The sequence below is a fragment of the Macaca thibetana genome, chromosome 14, assembly GCF_024542745.1.
Source record: "Macaca thibetana thibetana isolate TM-01 chromosome 14, ASM2454274v1, whole genome shotgun sequence".
Lineage (NCBI taxonomy): Eukaryota > Metazoa > Chordata > Mammalia > Primates > Cercopithecidae > Macaca > Macaca thibetana.
Genome location: NC_065591.1, coordinates 97136306 through 97144159, shown reverse-complemented (window position 1 = coordinate 97144159; position 7854 = coordinate 97136306).

Sequence of the window (7854 nt, the reverse complement as noted above, 5' to 3'; positions counted from 1 at the left end):
TAGTTATGAAGCAGAGGTTAAGGCCTTTACTGTCTTGTACACCCATAGCCTTCTTCTGAGCAGTGTCCAAAAGAAATGATTGATCCACTGATTTTCATGGTTTGCCCCATCTATGAGGCCATTGTCCTTAAGAGCTAAGCACACACAGTGGGTTCAAACCCTGTCTCTTCCCCCACCTACCAGTGTAAACTTTATGACTTTTGCAAGTTCTTTAACCATTTTATACAACTGGTACTAACAATTATCATGGTAATTACTATAAGGTATTGTTGTAAGGTTTAAATGATTTGCTGTATTTGAAGAGTTTGGCACATAGTAGGTCAACCTTAAATGTTAGTTGTTATCATATTATATCTATGAAACAACCCCAAAGTCCTGCCCACTTCTCTAAGGTTCAGAGATAGGAGGGGCAATTTCTGTTTAGGTTGAAGTAGCAAAATTTCATTTAAGAACTAAAGCGAGCCTCCATAGAAAGTGCTTTGAGTCCCGAATAAACTTGAGCCCTGGACGTTGCTAGGCACCATAAGGGGCCCAGAGGACAAATATTGGGCCAGTTTAAATACTTTAACAAGTTTAGTTCTCTTTGAGGAGAAATGCGAGGCACAAGCAAGCAACAGTGCAAGTTCACCCTCTTCTTCAAGAGAATGACAATACTGTTGAGGTCATAGTATTGTTGAGGGCCTTGGGCTCATATTGGATGACACCCAGATGCCTTGGTACCCATTTGTGTGAATTAGAACCAGCCAAACACCTAAGGGGCTCCATTTTATAGTCTGACACTTATTCAAAGATTCTCTTTTATCCTAAACAGCATAACATGTAAGATACTAATTAAATTTCATTCTCCCAGGTATTTTTCCACTCCTTTTACTTCTCTCTCTTTCCCTTTATAAAAGAAATATTTTGTATATAGTAAAAAACCGTCAGCTTCCTCGGAGCTTCTTATACAGGGCTATTTTATATGGACAGAGGAATATGGTAAAAAGTCTTTAAATCAACAGCTTAAATTGGTGGTTATAATTTGCTTCAATTGTTTACAATAATTGTATAAGAAAATAACTTGATTATTTTAAGAACAGTTTCAGTAAAATCACACTTCATGTTTATGTACTGCTGTCCTCCATAGGAAAGGAGATCAGTGGTGCCCTCTCTCCCTGCTCCCCTCCTCGTTTCATGCACAAGGAGGGCTCCAGAGCAAAGGGCTTTACAGCACTGTCTGGAGTTGTCCCATCTATTGATTGAGGTCAGTGGTACTGATGTGGTCATAGTCCCTGGATGTAGACTGTCCCTTACCAGGAGGAACATATGTAGAGCTGTATTGAAAAACATATTCTGAGAGTGGTGGAGTTCAATATTTAGGTGAGGCCTCAGGGATAAATGGCCTTTCAACTCACTTTTGATGAATCAAACCACGTACAGCTTAGGCAAAAGGAGTTCTGCCAATGGTTTAGCCCAGCTCATTAAAAACTTTCTTTGTGAACAGAACTGATAGTTTGGCAGGATGTCCCACAGCCGCCAGGAGCTGTCACTGGCCTCCAGTCCCTGACTCACATTCATTCTCTCTCTCTTCCACGGCAGATTGTACCCAGTGGAAGAATTTAAATGTATGTATGGAATGAGTGATAAAAAGAAGATAGAAACTGGGTAATTCCGAGTTTTCTGTCAAATACTCTATTCCTAATATCATCCCATCCTTATCAGTTTACTTAGTTCATGTGAGTTTATTCCAGCTAGAGTCTATCTTGGTCCGCAAATTAAACAGTGTTTGTTTTTTACTTAAAGGAAACTTTTGAAGGTTATCTATCAGTCTCCTTAGTGGAGAGTTAGCCTCTTGAATCAAGTGAGCTAAAGTACACAAAATTGACCCTTCACTGTTTTTAGAACTGTCAGTTTTGCAGAACTCCTCACTTACGAGTCATTCTAAGTGACATTTGCTTCACCTTTCTTTGAAGCTCTTATCACATAGACGCTGGTGCTATCAGCTGAGCTATTATGGGGATAACACATTGAAGCTGCAATAATTTCTAGTTTCCATCTTCAAAAAAAAATACATTTGGTCAAGTATGTGTTAGCCTTTTTCTTTCACATACAGCTTCTCAGTTTAAAACTCCTTTATTTCATCTTAGTAGTCTCCCTTTACTCCCTACACATCCCCAGGCACAATAGTTCACTACTCCTATAAATGGAGAGAGATTGTATCTTTTTATGATATATTAAAAACACAAACTGTATATTTGTGTGGACATACAGAGTCAGTCTCTCAGTCTGAGAGAAATTCAGGTGTGATAAGCTTTGGAACTTTAGGAGGTTCTGCTGGCTTGAAGTATTTTGGGCTATGATAGAGAGAAGCCTATCTTCCAAGGGCTACAATTAGTAAATATCTGTAACAGTGAAAGATTTCACAATGCAATGCAATGCAAAGTGAAGTTGGACAAGTAACATCATTAAAAAGACATTGACGGTGGCTCACGCCTATAATCCCAGCACTTAGAGAGGCCAAGGCAGGCAGATCACGAGGTCAGGAGATCGAGACCACCCTGGCTAACATGGTGAAACCCCGTCTCTACTAAAAATACAAACAATTAGCCGAGCTTGGTGACGGGCGCCTATAGTCCCAGCTACTCGGGAGGCTGAGGCAGGAGAATGGCGTGAACCCGGGAGACGGAGGTTGCAGTGAGCCGAGATGGCACCACTACACTCCAGCCTGGGCAACAGAGCAAAACTCCATCTCAAAAAGAAAAAAAAAAAAAAAAAAAAAAGACATTGATGTGATCCATTGCAAACTTTGGCCACATCATTCTGTTTCAGTTCTCTTTTTCTGCTTAGTTAGACTTTGCATTCATTTCCTCTCATTCTTAACTTCTGAGATTTTGTGCTCCATTCCTGCCTCCTGAATCTTCCCAGACTCTCCCTCCTGGCTACTTTTCAATTCAGCAAACCCCACATTATACATAACACATTACATTCTGCTGAGTACTGTAAAGAACATTAATAAATTACAAAGCTGTTTTTGAAATATGCATAGTCTTCTAAGGGAGACAAGATTTAACCAATGAACCAGTTCAAAGAGTGCTAAATCAAGCACTCTTTGAATCAAGAGGCAACACTCATAGACTATCAATAAAATGGTCAATAAAGAATCAAGTTCATGTTATTGTTGGCTGACAATTTGCAAAATCCTTCTCAAAGTTACCAAACCCAGCAATATAAAGAGGGGAGATAGCCTGAATGAGTCTATGGCATTTCACAAACTTCATCTCCTGGTTCCTAATCAATATTATGTTAAAGAAAAAAGAAATCAGAATGATGGAACAGCCTAGCAAAAATTCAGACATGATAGTGTGTCAGAGTGTGCCAAAGAGGTGCATTTGAAGGGTCTGGTTCTTGTGGGAAATGGCAGAAGATAAAGTCATTTTGCTGTTTTTAAAAGCATTTTCTTTAGACCACTGGTCTAGAACCACGGTATAGCATAACCCTCCTAGAGAATTGCTTTCTCATTAGCATATTAAAGTATCTGGAGCCTTAAATAATTAAGATGTTAACTTTCCTTCAACTCATCATTTTACAAATTTGCTTGACCACAAGCCATTAATGACCCTTACTATATAAATGATTTCTTATAGTCTACGCTGTAGGAAATGTGGGACTATGTATATCAAGTAGAATATAAGAAATCTAGAATGGCAGCATAGAGTTTAATTTTTTTTAATAGGCAAAGTTATTGAGTAGGAAACTTAGGTGATCCAGTTGACACATTAAGGACACCCTTCTGTGTGATAAACTAGAGAAAATAAAAATCTTGAAATCAAAAACCACTAAGGAGATAACTGCAAGATGTTTGTTTGTTTTTATAAATTAGAATAGGTTGATGGAATTGAAAATAAAAAACAAAGAAACAATTCTTTGGGCAAGAGAGATGGCAAAATAGGTGGTGTCGACATCAAAATAATAAAAGAAGTAACAAAACAAGATCACTGAAAAGAAGAAGCTGTTGAGGGGAGGGAGGGCACGACAGGAGCTAAGCCAATGGGAATACTATCTTGATATAGGCCATAAAAATAAGGTTGGAATAAACATGTTTAGACACAGATGGAGAGCACACTCAGTCCCAAGAATGCAGTAATGTCAAATAATGAGCCAGGTTTTTATTTTTGTTTGTGTCTTTCTGTATGGCTCTTAGCCATCAGTCTTATTATTTAACAGGCATACATGTTATGATCCCCTAAGGAGAGAAGGTGATTACAATAACTTTGTATATTTAAGAAAAAAAATTGAAAATGTGGGGTTTGTTGTTTTTGATTTTGTTTTCACTGTTCTATGATATCAGAAATACCTGAGGTCCATGTTTCAAATACTAATTAATGGACAGGGACCCAATAATCTGTCGTTTAATTACTACTACTATTGATTTTTAAACACATTAAAGTGGAGAACAACTGCAGGATCTGCAAAGCTAACATACCTGAAAATTGCTACTACTTGTGGCAGCTGTGAGAATGTGCCTGGCTGATATCCCAGGGCAGGAAGCATCAGCCCATAGCAACATCCCACAACGGCTGCATTCCAAAATCCAATTCATCCTGCCTTGAGGCTATGCCTTGCCTGGGTTGCTTCTGGCCAGTGCCTATTGCTGCAAGAATACTAAGGCAGACTCACTCTGGGGAAAGCAGGGGCCCTTTGAGTGCCAACCATTGGCTTTGTCAAACCTTTCTTGGAAGATCTGGTAGTCTGGGAAGGTATTGAAAACACCTGCCCAGACCTTCTCTCTTTCTCCTTCACTCATGGAGATGCAGTTCTTTGTGCACCCTGGTCTGATAGCTCACCCAGTCTTCCTGAATCCCTGACAATTTTGTCATCCAGACAATTTTCCTAATATGGTCCTTGCATATTTAATTCCTTCTGTTGTCTGCTGCTTAGAAGACACACTAACACCCTTCTTTGCAGTTTGAATAAACTATGATGAACATAGTTTCTCTATTTGCTAATGGCACTTGCTGTATATTCTCATAACACAATTAGATTGTATAGGTTCATTGATTCAAAATCTACACAATAATTTTCTAATAATAATATCACCTTACTGAGTGATTATGATGGATCAGATAGTGGCTAAGTCCGTTACATCTGTTATTATAATTTGTGCTGTGCTGGTGAACAGACTTTAAAAACAACAACAAAAAATGTATTTTAGCTAATTTATGTGGTGTAAACACTCCCACCTCAGCCAATTTCAAGCTATTAACAGGATTAGCAAAAAGCTGGTGAAATGTTTGAAAAGTTAATAGCTGGCTCCTGAAGGTTTGTAGGAGCCTACCTCAGCACACAAGATACACTGTTGTCCTTTTTATCGTTTTTGAGGCAGGGTTTAATCCTAGTTTTACTGTTGAAGACCCACAGAAAAATTACAAAAGTTAGGCAATTTGTCCAAATCACAGGCTTGAGATTTGCATCTAAGTCTGAAGGACTATTAGTTGAACTACTTCCTAGGTGTCTCGAAGACTCTCCAAATCCCAAGTCATAGCTAACTTAAGCCAAATAAAAGGAGAGAGAAGGGCTTAGTGAAAAAAAAAAAAAAAAACTCAGATACGTCTCATAGAGCTCAAGATCAGGCAGCTACACTTCAGAGACTTATGAAGCCACCTGGATTCTCCTCATTGCTTCCTGGCTCCTTCTGTTCCACCTCAATTTATCTCTATGAGACTACCATCATGACCTGCTACTGTGTTTCATGTGGCAGGCAGAAAGAGGCTCCTGAGCTTATGAGCTCATGTTTTACCTATAAAATAACTCAGAGAAAATTTCTTTTTTTCTACACTAAGTTTAGAATTCCTTAGAAGGTATTCTTACTGGCCCAGTTTAGGTCAGGTTTCCCCCATGGTTCTATCAACTGCATTTTCCTTGTGGGTATGGTGATAATTAAAAGAGGAAAGGTTGTAACCTGAACAGGTGCCCCAAATGGAGTCCACAGCATTGTTTTACGTGTCAAAAAATATTGTTACATTTGTAATATGGTAATGTGTATATAGATAGATAGATAGATAGATAGATAGATAGATGCATATTTAAATAGCACATTATCTCTTTGTCAGTACAAGTGCTTAAGCACAATAATCTCTCTGAGTTACTCATTTTTAATTTGTCACTCTTATATTACTCCTAGGTTTAATGAGTCTTTTAAATTTTTATTTTTATTTACTTAGTTCATTATTTTTCTTAAGAGACGGGGTCTTACTCTATTGTCCAGGCTGGAGCACAGTGGTGTGATCATAGCTCACTGTGACATTGAATTCCTGGGCTCAAGCGATCCTCCCACCTCAACCTCCCAAGTCCTAGTACCACGGTTGTGTACCATCGTGCCAGGCTAAATTTTGAGTCTTGATAAAGTCAAAATCACAATGATTTCTTTACTCTTGACTAAGCCAAATATCAAGGGTAGATGGGAACCTCTAGGCTCAGACTCTTTGAGAGGCTACCATATATTTCCAATACCCTTAAACATGCATATGTGTTCTACATGCATTTACTTAAAAGCTTATATTTATACCAACCATCATTCTCATGATAGAAACCAATAACTTGCTACATATCAAACAAAACCCCATTGTTCTTCCTTATTTACTGCCCAGGAATGGGAAAGATAGATAACTGATCTCCTCAGCCAACCACATATATTTAATACTAAGTAAAATACATTGTGTTTATTACATTGAGAAAGGCGGAGGATAATGTATATTTTAATGGAGCATAATAAAACTTTATAGCAAAGGTATGATATGATTTGTCCACAGGAAGGATACACATAAACAGAAACAAGCTGAACAGGTTCTTAAGCATTAATATAATGGACTGCACCATTTAATAAAATGTGTCAGGATTTTTAAGAATCAGAAAAAGTCATTGTGGAGTTCAAATGCAAAACACAATCTTATAAAAAGTCTTTTCTTTTTCAGAATATCTTTGGCTAATTATGAGACTAGTTTTCCCAAATATTTAAATAAATAATAAAGCTACAATAATAAAAGCAGCATGCTATCAATCAGTAATAGATTAATACCCAGTGAAACAGAATAGATAATGCAGAAATAGAATCATATAGAGATTGAGCGTATGATAAAACTGTCACTTAACATCTATGGGGAAAAGATAGATTATTCAATAAATCATTTGATGACAATTATCCACTTCAGAGGAAAAACAATACTGAATCTCTATTTCTGTTCAAAGATCAAAATAGACTCCGGATGAAAAAATACTGGCAAAACAAGAGGCCAAAAACTGCTAGACAAAAACAAGAGTAATTTACATTTTTGATAGTTTTAAAAGGAGCAAAATAATTTCTTAAAACAGGAAACAAAGTCCAGAAGCTTAGAAACATGGCTTAAATATATTAAAAACAATCTCCCTTTTACAAAAAGAAATCCACAATGAAATTAAAAGATAAGAAAGGGGGTTAAGATTGTTTCTTTTGATTCCTAGTTTAAATTGCAAGTATTCCCAAGGTGATGCTGTGGCAAGTCCACGTGGCTTGAGCACATGAGTTGGATACACTGGATCCCCTCTCCTCCGATTTACACAGTGGTCCACCATCAGCAAGGCTCTTCTCTTTGTGGAAGACCTGATCTCAGGGAGCATCTCAGACACTTGCGCTGAGAACTAGTAAACTGCAACTCCTCACCTGGATTGGGGGCACTCTTACATTGCCTAGCTTTTGCAGGGATTTCCAATAGCCCTTGACCTCAGTGCTCCCTCTGTTAAAATATTTTGCTGTTGTTGTAGTAAACTTTATACTTCAGGTGAATTTCTTTCCTCATAGCCCTCCCTATCCTTCAGTCAACATGTGCTTTAATTGTTAGT